The sequence below is a fragment of the Stomoxys calcitrans genome, chromosome 5 (genome assembly GCF_963082655.1).
Source record: "Stomoxys calcitrans chromosome 5, idStoCalc2.1, whole genome shotgun sequence".
Taxonomy (NCBI): Eukaryota; Metazoa; Arthropoda; class Insecta; order Diptera; family Muscidae; genus Stomoxys; species Stomoxys calcitrans.
The window spans coordinates 127595384-127620304 of NC_081556.1; the positions used below are offsets into that span (position 1 = coordinate 127595384).

Consider the following 24921-nt stretch of genomic DNA (forward strand, 5'->3'; position numbering starts at 1 on the left):
CGAGTCTGTGTACTACTTTTAATGCCTGGAACCTATGTTGAAATCTAGTCAGACTTTAATTTTGCATACCTATTGATATATGGTGGCCAACGTGTCGCAGAGGTTAGCATGTCCGCCTATGACGCTGAACGCCTGGATTCGAATCTTGGCGAGAACATCATGAAAATTTTCACCAGTGGTTATTCCCTCCTAATTTTCGCGACATTTGGGAGGTACTGTACCATTTGGTATGGCAGCCATGTAAAAACTTCTCCATAAACGGTGTCGCACTGCGGCTCGCCATTCGAACTCAGCTATAAGAAGGAGGCCCCTTATCATTGAGCTTAAACTTGAAACGGACAGCGCTTATTGATATGTAAGAAGTTTGCCCCTGTTCCGTAATGGAATGTTCATGGGTAAATTTGAATTTGCAGATCAATTTTTCGAGGTGTTGCAAACGGAATGATTAGATAAGTATACACCCAGTCTATGGTGGTGGGTATAAAAATTAAAGTGTTGCGCTTTCTTTGTTCTAATGGACTCAAAAACGACTGAAAGGATTTTCATGAAATTTTGAGTTATGGTAGAGTTTAGTCCGCCGGTAAAAATGGGGTACTAAATTTTTTAATATGCGAAGGGGAGGCGTACCCTCTCCCTTGCTTCAATTTTTAAAAACACCAGATCTCAGAGATGGAAATTTCGTATGCTACCTTATGGTACCCCAAAAACACGAAATTGATATAAAACTTTGGGGTCAAATAACCTAGGGGGACGCCCCATCCCAAAACCCACCCGAGCGGACATGTTTACTGATTGGGACAATATGGACATCAAATGAATGGTATTTAAGAGTAGAGTACGAATTTGGTGTACAAATTTCACCCTAAATGTTCGGGGGTTCAGCAGGACATGTAGATCGCGATAGTAAAGGACTCAAATAAATGGTCCTTTGGGTCTTATATAAGCAACACCAAACTGTCATATGGGACGACTGAGAACATATTGTACACAAATGAAAGGACGTCTAAGAGGGCAACGTGATTTTAGCAGACGGTCAGATGGTTTGGCATGGCTAAATCGATTTAAAATATCACCCTAATCGGATGAAAATTGAGGCTTCTAGGGGCTCAAGAATTCACATCCGGGGATCGGTTTATTTGGGGGCTATATCTGGACCAATTCGAATCTTACTTGGCCAATTCGAATCATACTTGGCGTGGATGTTGGAAGTCATAACACAAATATTTGTTCTAAATATCAGGATGAAAATTTAGGCTTCTAAGGACTGAAGAAGTCAAATTCGGAGATCGGTTTATATGGGGGGCTATATCCTTTTCATCCTTCCTTCAAGTATTTGTTCCAAATTTCAGCCAACTCGGATAAGAATTGAGGCTTCTAAGGGTTCAAGAAGTCCAATAGGGGAATCAGTTTATATGGGGACTATATCTGTTTAAAGATCGATTCGGATCATATGTGGCGTGGATGTTGAAAGTCGCAATTCAAGTCCTTGTTCCAAATTGAGCCATATTAGAAGACAATTGGGGTTCTAGGGGCTCAAGAACAAGTCAAATCGGGGAATCGATTTATATGGGCGCTACATCCAAATTTGAAACGATATGACCCATTTGCAATCCCCTATATGGAGGAAATTTGGAATAGTGAATAGATTTTCGACATCCTTACCCGATTAAGTCTAGATCGGACTATACTCGGATGTAGCTGCATATAGAACAAGGTCAACGTGACGCATAGGTCACCATGACCGCCTATGACGCTGTGCGTTGGTATTCGAATCCTGACGAGTTCATCAGAAAAATTTTCACCGGGGGTAATCCATTCCCTGGAGTGTAGCGCATAGATTAGCATCTCCGCATATGATGCTAAACGCTTGGGTTCGAATCCTGACAAGAACATCTGAAAAAATGTTCAGCGGTGATTCTACCCTCCTAATGCTAGCGCCATTTTTGAGATATTATGCCATGTATATCAGCATATTATGCTTAACGCTTGGGTTCGAATCCTGACGAGAACATCTGAAAACAATTTTTTGCGGTGGTTCTACCCTCCTAATCCTGGCGACATTTTGCACAAAAGGCCTGTTCAAACTTCTCTCCGAAGAGGTGTCGCTCTGCGGCACGCCGTTCGGACTCGGAGCTCCCTTATCATTGAGCTCATTGATATGCGAGAAATTTGTCACTGTTCCTTAATGAAATGTTCAAGGCCAAATATGCATTTGTTAATTCCCTTCTAATGCTGGCGACACTTGTGAGGTAATATGCCAAGTAAATAGCAAGAGCTTCGTCCTTTCCAAAATATGGAATTTGAAATTCATTTAGTTTTCCAGTCTAACATTTAGCCTTTTTTTTAGCATTTTCACAGAATGCAGCAAGCTTTACACCCCAGGAGCCAGGAATCACTGTGGCTACCTTGTATCTTCTGCTGAAATCAACTTTTTTCATCTTAGGGGAACTAACGCTTAGTATTTTTTTCGCAAATACAGTACTCAGTCTTAAGTAGAATTTCCTAATGGAGTGTCCAGAAACTGTGTGAGTGCTCCACGTCTTCAATTTATGGTTTTAATATCTTTTTGGATTCCGAACACTGTTCCCACCCTACTAAAACTAGTACTAATTTGTTAAACAAAATATACGACGAGGAAAAAATCAATTCACCTAGCCGAAAGAGAAAAAAATTCAATCTAGCATTGCGATAAAGTCGAAAGCGTGTGTTGAAACCATTTATAATCGAAACGAAATGGTTAGCAAAAGGTTTTTGGGCCAGACGCTGGAGGGGCTTTCGGATCTCGAAGCTCGTAATCGAAACCAGTGTGTTTCACATAACATCGATTTTTTTTAAGCTTCGTTTAGGTTCAGTTTCAGTATTTCGGTATTTTGGTCGTTTTTTTTTTTTTTCTAATATATTTCAAAATTTGCCGTTGATATGCGATATGCGAGTATCGTGAAAATCAAGATGTAAATAAATTAGAATTTTATTATTTTTATATTTATGGTTGTACGCAGACGCAAGACAGCTGATATAAATTTTTTTTTTCTTTTCAAAAAAGAGTCAACTTAAGACAAACGGTAGGAATTAGCCCCGGTAACAACAACAACAGCAACAGCCACACTGCTACTAACCGCACCAGATAGAGAGCAATGATTGGACGATTCGGTTTTTTTAGTCTATGGTCTCCGATTTGAAACAAGTTCTTTGGATTCCGGTTCGACGCCCTTTCACTTCTAAAAGCATTTGGATTTTTTGGCTTCTATTCTTGGGGTCGTTTGTTGTGCGACTTTTTTTTCTATCGAAATGGTTTTTGGCGGTTGGAGAGGGGGAACCGCTGTTGGAGGGGGAATTGCATTTGCTTTAATTTTTAATGTTTGAACAATTTACTGACGACATTAACAAAAAAAAAAAAAAAAAAAAAAAAAAAAACGAAAAAAAAATTGTCTTTTTGTTTGTTGGAATTTTTTTTTGTCAAAGTGGTTTAGTCGCTTGGTTTTGGCGTTTTGATACATTCGGTGAGTTTTGTTGAAAATATGCACATAGAGGTAATAACTAACAAAAGGTTGACAATTGAATGTTGGATAAACTCGAAAAGTCATAACAGAACACTACATGCAAAATTTCAGCCATATCGGAATATATACTCCCGTCTCTGGCCAGGACACTAAAAAGGACCCTGCAATTAAAGGTCAATATGCAAATTTGACCATGAACATTCCATTAACGAACAGATTTAATCTTCTCCGATTCAAGTGTAAACTCAATGACAAGGGCCCTCCTTTTTGAGGAGCAGTTTTTACATGGCGAAGTACCTCACAAATGTCACCAGCATTTGGAGGCGATAAGCGACGCAGGAAATTTTTTTTAATGCGCTGTCCGATTCAAGTGTAAGCTCAATGACAAGGGGCCTCCTCTTTCAGAAGCAGTTTTTACATGGCGAAGTACCTCACAAATGTCACCAGCATTTGGAGGGGATAAGCGACGCAGGAAATATTTTCTGATGGTTTCGAAACCAGGCATTCAGCGTCATATGCGGACATGCTTACCTATGTGCTACGGTAGGTACGGTGACCTGCATTAGGGTCACTAAAGACAATTTCCAGACGGGCGACCAGAAATTAGATGAGAACGAGAAAAAGCAGAGCTGAGGCTTTTACTCGGTTGTGTAAGAGATCGAAATTCAAACTCCCTTCTCTGAACGGGTCACAATACAAGGTGACTAAGAAGAATGTACACATGGGCGACACGAAATAGTTTGAGGACAAATCCAAAGAAGAGGGAGCAGGTACTTTGCACTCGTTGATATAAGAAAACGAAATTTGAACTCCCATCTCTGGATAGATCACTATGAGGAACCTGCAACTAAAGGTCACTGGGGAGAATATTCAGTTGGACGATGAGGATTTGATAGAGGCCATCGTGGCGCAGAGGTTTGTATATCCGCATATGAGTTCAAATCCCGACGTGAACATGAGAAAAATTTTTGCGGTGTTTATCTCCTTACTAATGCTGGTTACATTTGTGAGCTATCCTGCTTTGTTAAAAGTTCTCCACCAAGTGGTGTAGCCATGCGACATGCAGTTCGGAATCGGTATAAAAAAGGAGTCCCCTTATCACTGAGCTTAAAGTTTAAGCACACATGGAAATGAGAAAAGTTTCCCCCGTTCCTTAAAGGAATGTTCTTGGAAAATTTAGTAGTAGACGAGGATTGGTTTTAAAACAAACTTAAACAACACGGATCAGGTGCTTTTCACTTGATTGAATAATATCGGAATTTAGACTCCCGTCTCTGGGCGGCTCACAATGTGGCCACTGCAATTAAAGGTGCTTAAAGAGAATTTCCCAATGGGCGAGGAGAAATTAATTGAGGATGATCCCTAGGAAAACTTTATATTCCGTTATGTAAAAAAAAGGAATTTAGACTCCCATCTCTGAACTATTCGCCATTGGGACTGAATGGGTTGAAAATGAACTCTAGTAAAACGAAGCAGGTTATTTTCATTTGATTATATAATCGACAGTACTTGGCACGTAGAAGGATTGAAGGAATGATCCATAGGAAAACTTTATATTCCGTTATGTAAAAAAAAGGAATTTAGACTCCCATCTCTGAACTGTTCGCCATTGGGACGGAATGGGTTGAAAGTGAACTCTAGTAAAACGAAGCAGGTTGTTTTCATTTGATTATATAAAGGACCGTACTTGGCACGTAGAAGGATTGGAACTTTTGGAACCCAGAGGAAAGATATTTGGGAGAGGATTATGAATCCGACTAATGACATGGAGGGCCAACCTGCCCCTCATCCAACCTACCCCTAATCATATTGTCGGGCTTAGGATTTTCTCCTTTTTTATAGGTCTAACTGTATAATAAAGTCAAAATTTTTGTACCCACCACCATAGGGGGTATACTTATCTAGTGATTCCGTCCCATCTAAAGGACCCCATCTGATATATAAAAATCTATTTGTGTTTGTTTGTGTGTTCCTTATAGACTCTGAAACGGTTGAACCGATTTTTATGAAATTTTCACAGATGGTGCATAATGATGCCGTGGTGAAAATAGGGTATTACATTTTTTGATATCTGAAGGGGGGCGGACCCTCCCCCTTACCCTAATTTTCAGAAACGCCAGATCTTGGAGATGGATGGTGCGATTGAAGCGAAATTTTTTGTTCCCTCTTATAATAACCTAAAAACAAAAATTTGTTATCTGAATTTCGGATGGGGTACCTAGGGGGAGCGCCCCACCGCCAAAACCTACCAAATATATATATACACCAATCCCAACAATATGGGACTCAAATGAAAGGTATTTAAAATTAGAAAACGTATCTGATATCCATTTGTCGGACCAAGTGTTTTGTGGACCACCCCAACCCCCAAAACACCCCTAAATCGGACATATTTACCCACCATGGCAATATGGGACTCAAATGAAAGGTATTTGGGATTAGAATACGTATTTGATATCCAATTGTCGGACCAAGTGTTTGGTGGACCACCCCAAACCCCAAAATACCCCTAAATCGGACATTTTTACCGACCATGGCAATATGGGACTCAAGTGAAAGGTATTCGGGAGTAGAATACGAATCTGATATCTAAATGTGAGACCAAATTTTCGGGGGGTCCACCCCTTCCCCAAAACACCCCCCAAACAGGACTTATTTACTGACCATGACAATATGGGGCTTAAATAAAAGGTATTTAAGTGTAGAATACGAATCTGATATCCAGATGTGGGACCAAGTGTTTGGGGGCCGCTCATCCCCGAGAACATCCCCCAAAGAGGACAAATTTACGACCATAGCAATATGGGGCTCAAATGAAAGGTATTCGGGAGTAGATTACGAATATGGCAAAAAAAATGGGTGGTGTCCCCACCCCCAAAAACCATGGACATATTAGCAGAACATGGATATATGGGGCCCAAATGGAAGCAATTTGGAAGTAGATTACGAATATGACATCAAAATATGCCTGATATGGCTGAAAATTTGCATGCGATGTTCTGTTATGACTTCCAACATCTGTGTCTAGTACAGTCCAAATCGGTTCATAACCTGATACAGCTCCCATATAAACCGATCTCCCAATTTGACTTCTCGAGCCACTGGAAGCCGCAATTTTTGTCCAATTTGGCTGAAAATTTGCATGCGATATTCTGATATAACTTCCAACATCTGTGTCTAGTACAGTCCAAATCGGTTTATAACCTGATATAGCTCCCATATTAATCGATCTCCCGATGTGACTTCTTGAGCATGTGGAAACCACATTTTTTGTCCGATTTGGCTGAAATTTTGCATGTAGGTTCTTCAATGACTTTCAATAACTGTGCCAAGTGCGGTCCAAATCGGTCAATAACCTGATATACCTCCCATCTAAATCGATCTCCAGATTTGACTTCATGAGCACCTGGAAGCCGCAATTTTTGTCCGATTTGGCCGAAAGTTTGCCCGTAGTGTTTTGTTATGACTTTCAACAACTGTGCCAAGTACGGTACAAATCGGTCTACAACCTGATATAGCTTCCGGATAAACCAATCTCCCGATTTGAGTTCTTGAGTCCTTACAAGCCGAAATTTTTGTCCGACTTGGCTGAAATTTTCCATGGAGTCTTTCGTTATGATTTCCAACAACTGTGCCAAGTACGGCCAAATCAGTCTTTAACCTGATATAGCTCCCATGTAAACCGGCCTCTCGATCATCCTTGTTCGGTTCCTCGAAGCTTTAATTTTGGCTAGTTTGACAGAGGTTTGGTATGTAGAATAAAGTTATGGCCTTCAACTAAATTTATTTTGTATAAAGTTTTGGCTGAATCCATGGTGGAGGGTTCCCAAGATTCGGCTCGACCGAACTTAGCACGCTTTTACTTGTTCTTATAAATAAGGAATTCAGTGGATATTTTTTTGAGGATATGCCATTTGCTGAATTTTATAACCAACTTTATTTAGATTCTCATTTTTTTGAGAACCTGTCTGATTTGGATTTTGTGTCATTCATTTGGAGGCCACCCTAGCACAGAGGTTAGCATAACCGCCTATGGCGCTAAACGCCTGGGCTCGAATCCTGGCGATAAGCTCAGAAAGAATGTTCAACGATAGTTATCCCCTCCTAATGCTGGCGACAATTGTGAGGTACTTTGCCATGTAAAAACTTCTCCCCCAGGAGGGGAGACTGCGGCAGGCCGTTCGGACCTTTATCATTGAGCTTAAAGTTGATTCGGACAGCACTCATTGATATGGGAGAAGTTTGCTCCTGTCCCTTAGTGGAATATTCATGGGCAAATTTGCATTGACATTCATTTAGGCTTTCTGTCATTTCAAAAAATCGTTTGGGCTTTGTGACATCTTTTGGGCGATATGACATTTGTCGTTTTGGGTGAAATTACGTTACGACCAAATTTTAGAAAAAAAAATTTTATTTTTTCAAATGAATTTGATAAAATTTCCCTCTGTGTATTATTTTTGCTATTATCCGCCTCAAAGTGGCTTAAATCTTTGTCTATAATTTTAATCCAAATTCGGCTGTACCATTCATTGGTTTTTCGCAAATACAAAAAATCCAAATGCAGAAACGTAAACATGGTTATTGAAACTGACAACGGCACAAAAATGTGGCCACCGTATAGGAAGGAAGTCTAATTCACACTCAATGCTATCGTTTCCATACATTTGGCTGTTCGCGTTTGCGTTTCTAGGCAAGAAAATCAATACAAAAAAAAAATATAACGAACACGAATTGCGAAAAAAAAAATCATAAAAAAGGTCAGTTGCCTGGCTTTATGTGGCAATAATCAAAATAAATGAAAAATTGTATTACAAATGCAATTGAATTCTGGCATTATTTTTCCTTAAATCTATTGAAGTTTTCAAGTTGAGGAGAATTGTTTTTTTTTTTTTTGTTATTTGTTATGAATTTTAATAAGGTTTTATTTATGGTTTGTTAACACGAGTCTTTTTGATATGACCAAGTGCAAGCCATGTGGTTTTTAAATCGTAGTGTTCAAATGGGGAAAATTGATGTAATTTTATGCAAAAATAAGAGAAAATAATAGCTAAAGCGTGCTAAGTTCGGTCGGGCCGAATCTTGGGAACCCACCACCATGAATTCTGCCAAAAAAATATGGAATCTGTATCTGGTTAAAGACCGATTTGGACCGTACTTGGCACAGTTGTTGGAAGTCATAACAGAACAAATTCAGCTAAGTAGGATGAAAATTGAGGCTTTCAGGGGCTCAAAAAATCAATTCGGGAGTTCGGATTATATAGGAGCTATATCACGTTCTTGGCCGATTTGGACCGTACTTCTCGCAGTTGTTGGAAGTCATAACGGAACACTGTGTGCAAAATTTCAGCAAAATCTGACAAAAATTGAGGCTTTCAGGGGCGGAAGAAATCAAATCGGGAGTTTGATTTATATGGGAGCTATATAAGGTTCTTGCCCGACTTGAACCGTACTTGGCACAGTTGTTGGAAGTCATAACAGCCATATCGGAATTTATACTCCCGTCTCTGGCCTGGACACTAAAAGCACACTGCAATTAAAAGTCAAAATGCAAATTTGACAATGAACATTCCAATAAGAAACAGAGGTAAACTTCTCACATATTAATGAGCGCTGTCCGATTCAAGTTGAAGTTCAATGATAAGGGGCCTCCTATTTACAACCCAGTCCGAACGGGGTGCCGCAGTGTGACACCTCTTTGAGGAGAAGTTTTTACATGGCGAAGTACCTCACAAATGTCACCAGCATTCGGATGGGATAAGCGAGGCAGGAAAATTTTTCTGATGGCTTCTCACCACGAATCGAAACCAGGCGTTCAGCGTCATATGCGGACATGCTTACCTATGGGCTATGGTAATCTGCATTAAGGTCACTAAAGACAATTTACAGACGGGCGACCAGAAATAAGATGAAAACGAGAAAAGGCAGAGCTAAGGCTTTTACTCAGTTGTGTAAGAAATCGGAATTCAAACTCCCTTCTCTGAACAGGTCACATTACGAACTGTGTAATAAAAGGTGGCTAAGAAGAATGTACACATGGTTTGAGGACAAATCCAAAGAAGAGGGAGAAGGTGCTTTGTACTCGGTGGTATAAGATACCGAAATTTGAAATCCCGTCTCTGGATAGGTCACTATTAGGAACCTGCAACCAAAGGTCACTGGGGAGAATATTCAGTTGAGTTGATGATCGTGGCGCACAGGTTCCCATATCCACATATGGGTCCAAATCCCGGCGTGAACATCAGAAAATTTTTTTGCGGTGTTTATCTCCTTACTAATGCTGATTTCATTTGTGAGGTATCCTGCCATGTTAAAAGTTCTCTATTAAGTTATGTCGCCATGCGGCATGCAGTTCGGACTCAGCATAAAAAAGGAGTCCCCTTATCACTGAGCTTAAACTTTAATCGTTTCGCACATATGGAAATGAGAAAAGTATCCCCCGTTCTTTAATGGAATGCTCTTGGGAAATTTAGTAGTAGACGAGGATTGGTGTGAGGACAAACCCAAACAAGAAACAAGACGGAGCTGGCTCTTTTCACTTGGTTATATAAATCATATATCGGTATTTAGACTCCCGTCTCTGGACGGGTCACAATGTGACCGCTACAATTAAACGTGACTAAAGAGAATTTCCCAATGGGCGAGGAGAAATTAATTGAAGATGATCCCTAGGAAAACTGAACTAGAGCTTTATATTCAGTTATGTAAAAAAAGGAATTTAGATTCCCGTCTCTGAACTATTCGCCATGGGGATTATGAAATGCATGGCCCATGAGCAGAATGCCCATATAGGCGACAAGAAATGGGTTGAAAATTACCTCTGGTAAAACGAAGCAGGTTGTTTTCATTTGACTATATAATGGACCGTACTTGGCACAGTTGTTGGAAGTCATAACAGAACACCATGTGCAAAATTTCAGACCAATCGGACAAAAATTGAGGCTTCCAGTGGCTCAAGAAGTCAAATTGGTATATCGGTTTAAATGGGAGCTACATCAAGTTCTTGACCGAATTGGACAGTACTTGACACAGTTGTTGGAAGTCATAACAGAACAGGGAGATCGGTTTATGTGGAAGCTATATCCAAATCTGAACCGATATGGCCCATTTGCAATACCCAATGACCTACATCAATATTAAGTGTCTGTGCAAAATTTCAAAAGGCTAGCTTTACGCGTTCGACCACTATCGTGATTTCAACAGACGGATGGACGGACGGACATGGCTAGATCAACTCAGAATGCTGAGATAACCAAGAAAATATGTATCTTATGGGGTCCAAGATCAATATATCGAAGTCTTACAAGATTAGTATACCCCCATCCTATGACGGTGGGTATAAAAAGTAAAATAAAATAAAATAAAACAAAATAAAATAAAATAAAAAAAACTAAATAAAATAAAATAAAATAAAATATAATAAAATATAATAAAATAAAATAAAATAAAATAAAAAAAAAATAAAATAAAACAAAATAAAATAAAATAAAATAAAATAAAATAAAATAAAATAAAATAAAATAAAATAAAATAAAATAAAATAAAATAAAATAAAATAAAATAAAATAAAATAAAATAAAATAAAATAAAATAAAATAAAATAAAATAAAATAAAATAAAATAAAATAAAATAAAATAAAATAAAATAAAATAAAATAAAATAAAATAAAATAAAATAAAATAAAATAAAATAAAATAAAACAAAATAAAATAAAATAATATAAAATAAATTTAAAAAAATAAAATAAAATTAAATAATACAAAATAAAATAAAATAAATTAAAATAAAATAAAATAAAACAAAAAAAATAAAATAAAATAAAAAAAACTAAATAAAATAAAATAAAATAAAATAAAATAAAATAAAATAAAACAAAATAAAATAAGATAAAATAAAATAAAATAAAATAAAATAAAATAAAATAAAATAAAAAAAACTAAATAAAATAAAATAAAATAACATAAAATAAAATGTTGTATCACACATAGCTCAATACTTCTGGAGATCACACTTTTTTAAGCACCAAACGAGCATATCCCCATCATCATCAATTAAGAGTCCATATTTGAAGGAGTACTTGTTGTAACTCCAAACCATACTGCCCACAATCTTCAACCACCATTGTCCGCTATAATTACTAACATAGTCCATGTCTGAATGAGTAGCCCCAGTGATGAACTAAAGGTATGGGGATGGCATGCCCACTATTTGCACGTTTTGTTGCTAATGGCTTTTGTTTGGCAAAAAAACAACTTCGACCGCAAATGTAATTTTTATGGGCTGGTTGATAATTAACAAAATAAAGAAGTAACAAGCTGTAACAAGTAAATTAGTTACAAAAACTTTTGCAATCTATACAATTTCATTTGAGGTTAATTGCCAGCTAATTTCCTGTACTAAAAAGTCAAAATTTTGACAATTTCATAATAAAAAAATAGCAAAATTTTATAACAAAAGTTCATGTATTGAAAAGAAATGTAATCCCATAGTAGATATGATGAAGTATGATTAAACAAAACAAATTGTAAGTACTTTCGGAGGCTGGACATAAGCGCTTTAAATAATACGATTGTACAAATGAAGTTTGTAAGTAGTTTCACATGAGGCAAATAAAGTCTTTTTTAAATACATGTGTCAATAAATGTGTAAACATAACCACTTAAATATAGTTTTCTTACTTTGGGATGACTACATCGGTTAAAGTGACATAATCCTGTTTGTTATTTGCAACCAAGTATTTTACCAACCTGAAATTGAAATGAAAAGACATTTAAACATTAAATGTAATAAATAATTACAGTGTCTGGTTGCTAAAAATATTTTCTTATATAAAATTTTGTAAAATATAAAATTCAAATAAATGGAATTAAATCTATCTTTGCCCTACTCTTCTTTATAACTTCAGGTCAAAAGGAATGCCGTTACCAGTTTTTAAAACTTTGGATCAGAATAAATGCCGCCACCTTTAGTTCAGAACGAATGCCGCCACCAATAAGTAGACATTGTAACTAAGGATGCAAAATGAAAGAACACAGCAGAAGACTGGGATGAATACTGTGAAGCCTTAAAAGGGTTCAACAAGCAGTAGAAGATCAAAGAGTAATTCCTGAACGAAATTCTTTGATGAATTGTAAGACACTAGTGAGACCAGTTTAAAATGCTTTCTAAGCTCCATAGCACTCCTACCTCTCTGAGAAGATGGGATGGATAAAAACACCTTTCCAGACCAAAAGAAAGAGTTAAGCGTTCAAATATATCTTATTTACCTCAAAAGTCTCCATCTCCGGACTGGTCACCATAGGGGCTTTGGCATGAAAGGCCACCGAGGAGATGGACAACGAGAAATGTTTTAAAAACGAACCCAAGGAAAACAGAGTTAATGATTTTCAATCGGTTATGTAAGACAGAGGGAAATTAGACTCCGACGACGAGAAATAGTTGAGAACGAGTAAAAACAGAGCTGGGGCTTCTACTCGGTTGTGTAAAAATTAGGAATCCGTCTCTTAACGGGTAACAATGCGGACTCTGCAATAAAAGGTGGTATAGAAGAATGTAGATATGGGCGACACGTAATGTTTTGAGGAAAAATCCAACGTTGAAGGAGCTGGTGTTTTGCATTGTGTGATATAATATACCGCAATTTAAACTCCCGTCTCCGTACAGGTCACAATGAGGACCCTGCAATTAAAGGTCATTGGGAAGAATATTCAATTGGGTGACGAGGATTGATTTGAGCACAAATCTAAAGAAGATGGAGCTGACGCTTTTTACTTGGAATTTAAATTTCCGTCTCTGGGTGGGGCACAATGTGGCCGCTGCAATTAAAAGTGACTAAGGAGCATTTCCAAAAGGCCGACTAGAAATTAGTTAGGGACGAATCCTAAGATCCTCATTGTTCCTCTATGGTATACATCTACATTTGGACTTGTTAGATATCCCTTTACAGGTACCATGAGGAGACAAACAGACCAAGGCAAAAAAGGCACTTTATAGAGCGCACCTCCGATTTCGCTGATATTTGGTATGTAGATGTGGATTGACCCCAGGAGCACGAATCTGAAGCCCTCCTTTGGGGCAAAGGCCCCTGGACCCCCCTAAAGGCCAAAAAGCTCTCTTTAGAGAGGTGGTTCGATCTAGACAATATGGGAATCAAACGACAGGTATTGTCAAGTTAAATGGCCAGATGAGCGACGAGGAATGAATTTAGGGCGGAACCCAGTAATACAGAGATGATGATTTCAAACGGTAATACAAGATATAGACTCTCATCTCTGGACGGGTCACTATGGAGACCCTACAAAAAAGGTCACTGAAAAAATTTCCAGATGAGTCAAGGGAAAAGGGTTGATGACGAACTCAAAGAAGATGCAGCTGGTGCTTTTCACTCGGTTATATAAGACACTCAATTCAGAATTTCCGTCTCTGGAGGCCTCACAAGTGGCTGCAAAAAAGGTTGCTGAAGAGAAAGTCTAGATGGGTCAAGAGGAATGGCTTGACGACGAACCCAGGGAGGTGGTACGATCTAGACAATTTGGGAATCAAATGACAGATATTGTCAAGTTAATTACGAATACGTAAAACCATGTCACAAAATTGCACCCGGAAAGGACCTACGGGGTCTTGAGAATTTTGAACTCCCCTAACCCTAGGCAAAGTGGGTATCAAATGAAAGGTACTATCAAGTACTTTACGAATATACAAAAATATGTAAACAAATTGGACCCGGGACGGACCTAAGAGGTCTTGAGAATTTCGAACGCTGTTAACATAGGCAATATGGGTATCAAATGAAAGGTATTAACGAGTAGATGGCGATAGATACGGAAATAATTAATTAAGCTCTAAAAGATCTCTTAAGAAAACTAAAAGGAAAAAAAAATACTATATTTAGAACAAAAAAAAAATATTTACAAAAAAATCGCGCCAATTTTTGGGTTCAAATTAAGGAGGTGCCAAGAATTAAAAAAACGGGGGTGCGCCCTATAAAGTGTATTTTTCCCACCATAACGACATCCTTCGAAATTTTTACTAAACCATTTCAAATAATTTATTTTTCTCTCAGCTTCCTATCAAAAATTTGTGTGCCAATATTTGTTCTCCTTTCAAAAAGAGCAAATAGAGCATGTTAGAGCATCACATCAATAAATATAATTTAAACTAATTGGCCCATTAATTTTAGCCATTGCCAGATAAAACAAAATTATAAAAAAGCAACAAATTCAGCAAGAATTTAATTGCAAATTTTGATTTGTGTTCAGCGCAAATTAAGAGAAGGTATTTCTAAATGAATTATATAATTAATTAAACTTTTTTGTGTCTCTGCTTTGCATTTTCAAATTTATTTTATGACTGGTAACTGGCAACTGGTTTGTTTTGTGCCACAGAACATGAAATGCATCAAACAAAAATTTAATTATGCCTTGAAATATTGAATTTATATGAAATATGTGAATATTATGCCCAATAACTGTGTAGGTAGCTGCAGAAACAAAAACGAAATGAAGATAGATATCATCGAATAAATCATAAAATATTTAATACTGAAAAAAATTAAGAGTAGAAAAAGTAATTCTGTATGGAGTATAGGTGGACAAAGACGACTCATTGTTGACCTTACTGAGGGATTAAATATTTTGTACCCTAGGGCAGAGACTATCTCGCCAAGGGGGAGAGACTTTGCCTTTGAAGATCCGGTCATGTACGAGGGAAGTGTTCGGACGTTTCATTCCTATAAGAATAGCTTCCATAGTTGTCAGTATTCGCCCGCCTTCTGAAACTTTTAACTATCGTCGTGCCCAAAAACTCAAGTTAGGGCTTTGTCAAGAGTCTCAAGTCTAGAGTGTGGTTATCCTAAATTAGTGGTCAAGCGGATCACGAAGGCCCTGAATGACTCGCTAGTATCAGCATGCCCTCGTACCAAATCAAGGGGCAAACAGCGACCGTCATGGTGGACCCCAGAGCTGGTTGATCTAAGGAAGAACCGCAGAAAACTCTTCAACAGAGCAAAGGTCACAAAGGCACCACACAATTGGGACACCTATAAGGCTGAGTTAAGAAAATATAAGGCTTAGAAAGGCTCAGAACAAACCCTGGGTAGAATTTCTTTAATTTTTAGACTCTCGCTGCTGAGGTATGTATGTATTATCCCTTGACCTGTCTCAAGATTCTCGTTGTAAACGGACAAACCAGGTTTGGCCTCTAGCCATAGCAAAGTAATTCCAAGGGATGATAGCACTACCGATAGCATGATTCCATGCGGCCCGTTCCATACACCATTAAATCATTAAAATGATAATACCCCTCCAACACAGTAGTGTGTCATTAACTGCAAGTTATTAGTATTCCATAATTCAATGAAATTCATTAAAACGAAAACGATAAGCAAACGCACCAGAAACCAGAAAAATTATTTGCTTAATTGTTAATAATAAACAATGATACATAATAACCATAATTCACATAAATACATGGTAATTTTAAATTTGACATATTGTTTTGGTCTCTGGTGCGATGCATGATTTGTCTTTTCATTGTGGTTATGGCATAAATTATGTTTAAATAAAATATTTAAGAAATTATTGCTGATTTATGTTTTTGCCATCATATAATTTTCTACAATATTTTGATTTGTGGTTGATCATCGTCATCATTATCGTGGTCCGAACAATGTGTTCTTTGGGAAGGTGGTGACTATGGCTGGAGGCTGCTATTGGTCTTGACAGAGAACTTGGAAATCAAAATCTTTGGTTATTTTTAACAAACAGCTCAACTGTGTAAGGTATGCAATGAATTTTACGGTTTTGTTTAACTTCTTTTACGCATTGAAGTGGAAAAAAAATTTTTAGGGGTCAGAATGTAATGGGAAGTATGAAAAGTTTGAAAATTGGTTCAAAAACACTAAAAAAACAAAAAAATTATTGCCCCCCGAAGGATGGGGGCATATTGATTTTGTCATTCCGTTTGCAACACATCGAAATATCCATTTCCGACCCTATAAAATATATATATTCTTGATCGTCGTAAAAATTTAAGACGATATAGACATGTCCGTCCGTCTGTCCGTCTATCTGTTGAAATCACGCTACAGTCTTTAAAAATAGAGATATTGAGCTGAAATTTTGCACAGATCCTTTTTTCGTCCATAAGCAGGTTAAGCTCGAAGATGGGCTATATCGGACTATATCTTGATATAGCCCCCATATAGACCGATCCGCCGACTTAGGGTCTTAGGACAATAAAATCCACATTTATTATCCGATTTTGCTGAAATTTAGGACAGTGAGTTGTGTAAGGCCCTTGGACATCCTTCGTCAATTTGGCCTAGATCGGTCCAGATTTGGATATAGCTGCCATATAGACCGATCCTCCGATTGAGGGCCTTACGCCCATAAAAGCCACATTTATTATCCGATTATGCTGAAATTTGGGACAGTGAGTTGTGTTAGGCCCTTCGACATCCTTCGTCAATTTGGCTCGGATCGGTCCAGATTTAGATATAGCTGCCATATAGACCGATCCTCCGATTTAGGGCCTTAGGCCCATAAAAGCCGCATTAATTATCCGATTTTGCTGAAATTGGGGACAGGGAAAGAGGGAATTAAAACTACACTTTTTCCTGCGAAAAGGGTATTAAAATTACACTTTCCTGGGAAAAGGGTATAAAAACTAACATTTTCCTGGGAAAAGGGTATTAAAACTACCCTTTTCCTGGGAAAAGGGTATTAAAACTACCCTTTTCTTGGGAAAAGGGTATTAAAACTACCCTTTTCCTGGGAAAGGGTATTAAAACTACCCTTTCCCTGGGAAAAGGGTATTAAAACTACCCTTTTCTTGGGAAAAGAATATTGAGACTACCCTTTTCCTGGGAAAAGGGCATTTCATCTACCCTTCTCCAGGGAGAAGGGTACTAAAACAACCCTTTTGAAAGAAAAAGGGTACTAAAACTACCCTTTTCCTGGGAAAAGGATATTAAAATTACACTTTCCTGGGAAAAGGGTATAAAAACTAACATTTTCCTGAGAAAAGGGTATAAAAACTACCCTTTTCCTGGGAAAAGGGTATTAAAACTACCCTTTTCTAGGGAAAAGGGTATTGAAACTACCCTTTTCCTGGCAAAGGGTATAAAACTAACCTTTTCCTAGGAAAGGGGCACTCCAACTACCCTTTTCCAGGGAGAAGGGTACTAAAACTACCCTTTATTAAGAAAAAGGGTACTAAAACTACCCTTTTCCTGGGAAAAGGGTATAAATTTACCCTTTTCCTGGGAAAGGGTATAAAACTAACCTTTTCCTAGGAAAGGGGCATTTCGACTACCCTTTTCCGGGGAGAAGGGTACTAAAACTACCCTTTTGCAAGAAAAAGGGTACTTAAACTACCCTTGTCCAGGGAGATGGGTATTAAAACTACCCCTTGAGAAACAGAAACAGGGTGCTAAAACTTCATTTTTCCAGAAAAAGGTATTAAAACTACCCTTTTCTTGGGAAAAGGGTATTGAGACTACCCTTTTCCTGGGAAAAGGGCATTTCAACTTCCCTTCTCCAGGGAGAAGGGTACTAAAACTACCCTTTTGAAAGAAAAAGGGTACTAAAACTACCCTTTTCCTGGGAAAAGGGTATTAAAATTACACTTTCCTGGGAAAAGGGTATAAAAACTAACATTTTCCTGAGAAAAGGGTATAAAAACTACCCTTTTCCTCGGAAAAGGGTATTAAAACTACCCTTTTCTTGGGAAAAGGGTATTGAAACTACCCTTTTCCTGGCAAAGGGTATAAAACTAACCTTTTCCTAGGAAAGGGGCACTCCAACTACCCTTTTCCAGGGAGAAGGGTACTAAAACTACCCTTTATCAAGAAAAAGGGTACTAAAACTACCCTTTTCCTGGGAAAAGGGTATAAATTTACCCTTTTCCTGGGAAAGGGTATAAAACTAACCTTTTCCTAGGAAAGGGGCATTTCAACTACCCTTTTCCAGGGAGAAGGGTACTAAAACTACCCTTTTGCAAGAAAAAGGGTAGTTAAACTACCCTTGTCCAGGGAGATGGGTATTAAAACTACCCCTTGAGAAACAGAAACAGGGTGCTAAAACTTCATTTTTCCAGAAAAGGGAAATATACCCTTTTCCAATGGAAATGGTACTAAAACCACCGTTTTCCAGGGGAAACGGTACAATAACTACACTTTTCCAAGAAAAGGGGTTCTAAAACGACTCTTTTTCCAAGGAAAATGGTACAAAGACAACCCTTTTTCATAGAAAAGGGCACTAAAACAACCCTCATCCAAGGGAAAGGGCACTAAGACTACCCATTTTTAAGAAAAAGGGTACTAAGAGTAACCATTTCCAAGAAAAAGGGCTATAAAACAACCCTTTTTCAGGGAAATGGTTATTCTGCGAAAAGGGTATTGAAACGAACCTTTTTCTGGGACAAGTGTATTAAAACTAAAATTTCCAGGGAAAAGGTTTTCAAAACTGCCTTTCCAAGGAAAAGGGTACCAAAACTACCCTTTTCCACGGAGCAGGGTACTAGAACTACCCATTTCCAAGAAAAGGGTACTAAAACTACTCTTTTCCAAAAAAAAGGGTACTAAAACCACCCTTTTCCAAGGAAAAGGTACTAAAACTACCCTTTTCAAAAAAAGGGTACTAAAACTACCGTTTTCCAAGGAAAAAGGTACTAAGACTACCCATTCCTAAGAAAAAGGGTAATAAAGCAACCGTTTTTCAGGAAAAGGGCTCTAAAACTACCCTCTTGCAAGTGAAAGTGTACTAAAACCATCCTTAACATAAACAAACCTGTTACAAAGAAAAAGGCAATAAGCTTGCCCCTTTCCAGGGAAAAGCATACTTAACCTACTCTTTCCAAGGAGAATGGAACTAAAACTGGACATTTCCAAAGAAAAAGGTGCAAATACTACCATTTTCAAAAAAGGGTACTAAAACTACACTTTTCTTTGGAAAAGGGTACTAAAACTACACATTGCCTTGGAAAAGGCTAATCAAACTATCCTTTTTCAAGGAGAACGTTATTAAAACCAAGGAAAATGATACTAAAGCTGCCCTTTTCTAAGGAAAAGGGGATTAAAACTTCCCTCTTCCCAGTTGTCGTATAGTCGTCCTATAGGGAAATGGACCTTTATTCGTGATTCTTTCAAAAAATTCGAAATTTCATCGAAAATCCAACAAAAATCTAAATTTCTACATGAAAACTTTCAAATGGCTATACGTTTAAACTATGCGTCCCAATAGAAAATGGGCCCTTAATTGTAAATACATCAAAAAATTAGAATTTTCATCGAAAATTCATTTTGTCTAAATTTTATTACGAAAACTTTAAATTTATTGTATCTCCTAAGGAATGCGTCTTAGAGGATATCCTAGAGACATAAATTCGTGATTCCATTACAAATTTGAAAATTCATCGAAAATCCATCAACAAATTAAAAATTTTGTATAAAAACTATAAATTTACTGTATGCGTCTTAGAGGGAAATGGACATTGGACATGGACATGACTCCACCAAAAACTCGAAATTTCATCAAAAATCCATCAATGTTTTTCCAAGGAAAAGGGTACTTAAACTATGTACCTTTCTTAGAAATAATGGTACTAAAACTTCCCATTTCCAAAAAAAGTGTATTCAAACTCTCCATTTGTAATAAAAAGGGTACTAAAACTACACTTTTTCGAGGAAAAGGATACTAAAACTACCTATTTGCAAGGCAAAAGACACTATTTCTAAGGAAAAGGGGACTATTTCCAAGGAAAAGGGTACTATTTCTAAGGAAAAAGGAACTAATTCCAAGGAAAAGGGTACTATTTCCAAGAAAAATGATACTAAAACTACCTATTTTCTAGGAAAAAAAACTACCTATTTGCAAGGAAAAAGATACTATTTCTTAGGAAAAGGGTACTATTTCCAAGGAAAAGGGTACTATTTCTAAGGAAAAAGGAACTATTTCCAAGGAAAAGGGTACTATTTCCAAGAAAAATGATACTAAAACTGCCTATTTTCTAGGAAAAAACTACCTATTTGCAAGGAAAATATACTATTTCTTTGGAAAAGGATACTATTTCCAAGGAAAAGGGTACTATTTCTAAGGAAAAAAGAACTATTTCCAAGGAAAAGGGTACTATTTCCAAGAAAAATGATACTAAAACTACCTATTTTCTAGGAAAAAACTACCTATTTGCAAGGAAAAAGATACTATTTCTTAGGAAAAGGGTACTATTTCCAAGGAAAAGGGTACTATTTCTAAGGAAAAAGGAAATATTTCCAAGGAAAAGGGTACTATTTCCAAGGAAAAGGGTACTATTCCCAAGGAAAAGGGTACTATTTCCAAGAAAAAGGATACTTAAACTACCTATTTTCTCGGAAAAGGGTACTTATATTACCCATTTCCAAGAAAAACAGGAAATTTTTCCTTAAATAGAATAAAAAATTATTTTTTTCATCTCCTTGTAACATAACCTGGTAGAACTCCATGAAATTTATCAATGTTAGCTGGGTTATTTAACTATTTTTATATTCTTCCCCTAGCTATAGATACAAGTCTATTATACTAGTTCCTTAGTGCTGATCACAGTCTCTTTTTCATAGAGATTTTCTTGGGTTTCTTTTTTCTAAAGCTTTTGTTTCTACTTTTTTTGACGTCATAAATCTTAAATTCTTTGTCTAATTTCTTTAACAGAAGGCATTCATTTCGATCAAATTGATTGTCTATTTTATTATAATTTTTTTTTTGTTTGGTTTTTTGCCATAATCTATAGTTTGCCACAAACAAGTTTCTTTTGTCTTTCATTTCCCCTTGGCTCTTTTCATTTCTCTCACCACAAGGGCGGGCTATGTTATGAAATAATCAATGGTGTTTAAAGACCTACTAAATTTAAAGTTAAAATTAATGGTTTTTCTTTCTTTCAAAAGTGTGACCAAAAGAAAGAAAGAAGAAACAAAAGCGAACATAAAGAGCATAAGCGGATTGTTTTAAGAAAATGTCACAAAAATGAAGAGATTTATCATTTGATGATGATCTTATGAAGCTATGTTGTAGGAGTACAACATTTTTTAGACAAATAGTTTTGTTAGTGGCGGAAATCTTTGATGGGAATCTTAAATGGAAATGGAAGGCGGCATTTGTGGTTTAGTTGTTTCTTTGTATATAGGGAAAAAATCATAAAATATTTTTTTTTTCTGAAGCCTTTTTTTTAATAGTCGTAAATTTCAATTTTTTGGTCTTTATTGCTGCTATCTATTTCTGGAAATTTTAACTATTGATGTGCTTAATTTATAATAGGAAGTAGAACTCTGCCATCATCATGTCATTAAATTTTGTAAACATGTCATATTTTAACTTTGAACAGCGAAACTTTTGAGTAGAGTGGTAAAAGTTGTAGGAAGAAGGAGGCCTTATAGAAATTTGAGAACGACCAATTGGAAGAACATACCCAGCGGGAAAAGGCTACGACTTCGGGGCCTGATATCATTCCTACATTGCCAGGTTAGTACTTGTCTTTCACGTTAAATGGATAACCCTAAAAAGGACAGAATTACTGCTTAAAACCATCAGAAGACCAATAGCCACTCACATGTCTTAGATATTTTGGGTTGCCCAAAAAGTAATTGCCGATTTTTTAAAAGAAAGTAAATGCATTTTTAATAAAACTTAGAATGAACTTTAATCAAATATACTTTTTTACACTTTTTTTCTAAAGCAAGCTAAAAGTAACAGCTGATAACTGACAGAGAAAAGAATGCAATTTCAGAGTTACAAGCTGTGAAAAAATTTGTCAACGCCGACTATAATAAAAATCCGCAATTACTTTTTGGGCAACCCAATATTTCATGTGGTATTTCAGAAGGAATACAAAAAGACGGTAGAGTCATACCTTATCAAACTTTTAGAAGTTGTAAGATAGTCCTCTTGGAAGATTCATTTTAGAAGGCCTATGTTCCAATTCTTAGAAGGCCTTGAAGCGCTGTTATAAGGCCTTATTAAGGCAGGGCTTTATAATTTTCCCTCTGGGTATGCACAAGCCGGGGGATTTACATCGGACACAAAGGAACTGGCATCTTGTTACGCAATGCTTGAACTTTCTGAAGGCATTCCCAGAATGAGTACCGCCCCCCATGACTAGCCATGGTCGACAATGAAACTGATAGTACTTGACAAGCAAAGCCGGAGGCGTTTTAATAAGGCAAAGAAAGAAAACACTGCAGAGGGCTGAGACGCATATTGTGAAGCCCTAGGCAGATTCAAGAAGGACATGAAGAGAGCGAAGAGAAGTAAATTGCAAATTTTGCCCATGAACATTTCAATAAGGAACAGGGGCCAATTTCTCACACATCAATGAGTGCTGTTCGATTCAAGTTTAAGCTCAATGATAAGGGACCTCCTTTTTATAGCCGAGTCCGAACGGCGTGCCGCAGTGCGACACCTCTTCGGAGAGAAGTTTTACATGGTAGAGTACCTCACAAATGTTGCCAGCATTAGGAGGGGAAAACCACCGCTGAAATGTTTCTTTCTATTGGTCTCGCCAGGATTCCAACCCAGGCGTTCAGCGTCATTGGCGGACATGCTAACCTCTGCGCTACGGTGGTCTCTGTAGCGAAGTTCCAGGTCGAAATTTTGTGGTAAATTTTAAGGCGAGCATGTTGCGAAATTTCTCTCTTAGGGTCCTAACACGCCATGCTCCTTAAGGTAGAAGAAAAGTAGCGTACAAAGAAAGCAATCCAGGAACGGCAGAACTGCTGACAGAGAAATAATTTCAAGGAAGGCCTGCTGAAGGCATTCAGGACAGGGCGGAATTAATTCGGTACTATTGGGATGCCCAAAAAGTAATTGCGGATTTTTCTTATAGTCGGCGTTGACAAATTTTTTTCACAGCTTGTGACTCTGTAATTGCATTCTTTCTTCCGTCAGTTATCAGCTGTTACTTTTAGCTTGTAAAAAAAGCATATTTGATTAAAGTTCATTCTAAGTTTTATTAAAAATGCATTTACTTTCTTTTAAAAAATCCGCAATTACTTTTTGGGCAACCCAATATTATAGGAATTCCTTGAAATAACTCTGCCATGGCAGGAAGGGATTTTCAAAGCAAGCCTGAACTTACATTTCAAACAACCGGGTGTGTAGGAACTTCTGATTGAGGCACATTTTCCAGGAGAAGTTTTGCAATCAGATTTCCCGCAGGAGTTACCTCAGCGGTTGGTCTATTCAGGGATATTGCACACTCTTTCTGACACCTTTGCTCGAATCTCTTGGAATTACCCTGCCACGATTGATTTTTATAGCAAGCCTTTCGTCGTCCTACATGCCGAGGACATTGCAAACGGTCAGGGTGATCTTTAACATATACCTTAGTAGTGACGGAACTAAGTCTCAGGTAATAAATGAACCCACGATCTCTGGTATATCCAGCTCGCCACCAACCTAACTAACGTGGCGCTTACGAGAAAGAGTAACAAAGATCGGAAATAGGAGAAGTTATTTTTGCCGAAATTTCCATTGGACATTGGAAATTCATATGGCGAGAGATTTTCAGTCAGTCAGAAGAAGGTCGGTGATTTGAATATCGCATTATCCGCAGTAGCTTTCTCTGCGGATAATCTCGTCGAAAATCTCTCATTGCTGACAAAAATAAGATAGTGTGGGCGGTATGCTTTATCTAGACGTTTAAATCGAGCAACAAGGCGGACTGTAATAGCTACAAATAAAAAAAATCCTGGCACGGGATAGATATGATCAACACACAGGTTGGGACATTGAGGTCCGATCTGTGTGGTGTTCATTGCTGTCACGAAAAGCTTAGCTACCAGGCGCGTCCACAGGTTGCGGATGGTGGAATGCTCCATACGGAGTAGCTGGAACGGTAGTCGCGGACAATCCGCGATATCGAGTGGAAAATCTCAGTGAGAGGCCGGGCTGTACCGGCTCTTGCACAAATTCTGGGTGCCTATGATGCTCGATATGACAAGGCGGGTTATTGGCGCCTTTAAATAGCCAATTGCCACCGTAGCGCAGAGGTTAGCATGTCCGCCTATGATGCTGAACGCCTGGATTCGAATCCTGGCGGAACCATCAGAAAAAATTTTCAGCGGTGGTTTACCCCTCCTAAAGTTGGCGACATTTGTGAGGTACTATGCCATGTAAAACTTCTCGCCGTTCGGACTCGGCTATAAAAAGGAGGCTCCTTACCATTGAGTTTAACTTAAATCGGACTCCACTCATTGAAATGTAAGAAGTTTGCCTCTGTTCCTTAGTGGAATGTTCATGGGAAAAATTTGCAAATAGCCAATGGCCACTCTGTTCTCGCGGCGATCGGTCCGTTGGATTGAAAGGAGCTAGCTGACCTACAGGAGCTTGTCGAGGATCGCCACATGAAAATGTGGTTACAACAACAACCAATAAAATGGGACAAGTACTGATAGCG

At 37.7% G+C, this 24921-nt stretch overlaps 1 protein-coding gene across 1 annotated transcript in view; it reads right to left on the bottom strand.

The window, feature by feature from the left end:
• Nucleotides 1-24921, bottom strand: part of LOC106094338 (serine-rich adhesin for platelets) — a 337903-nt gene that overhangs the window by 272780 nt on the left and 40202 nt on the right. The window lies entirely within an intron of this gene.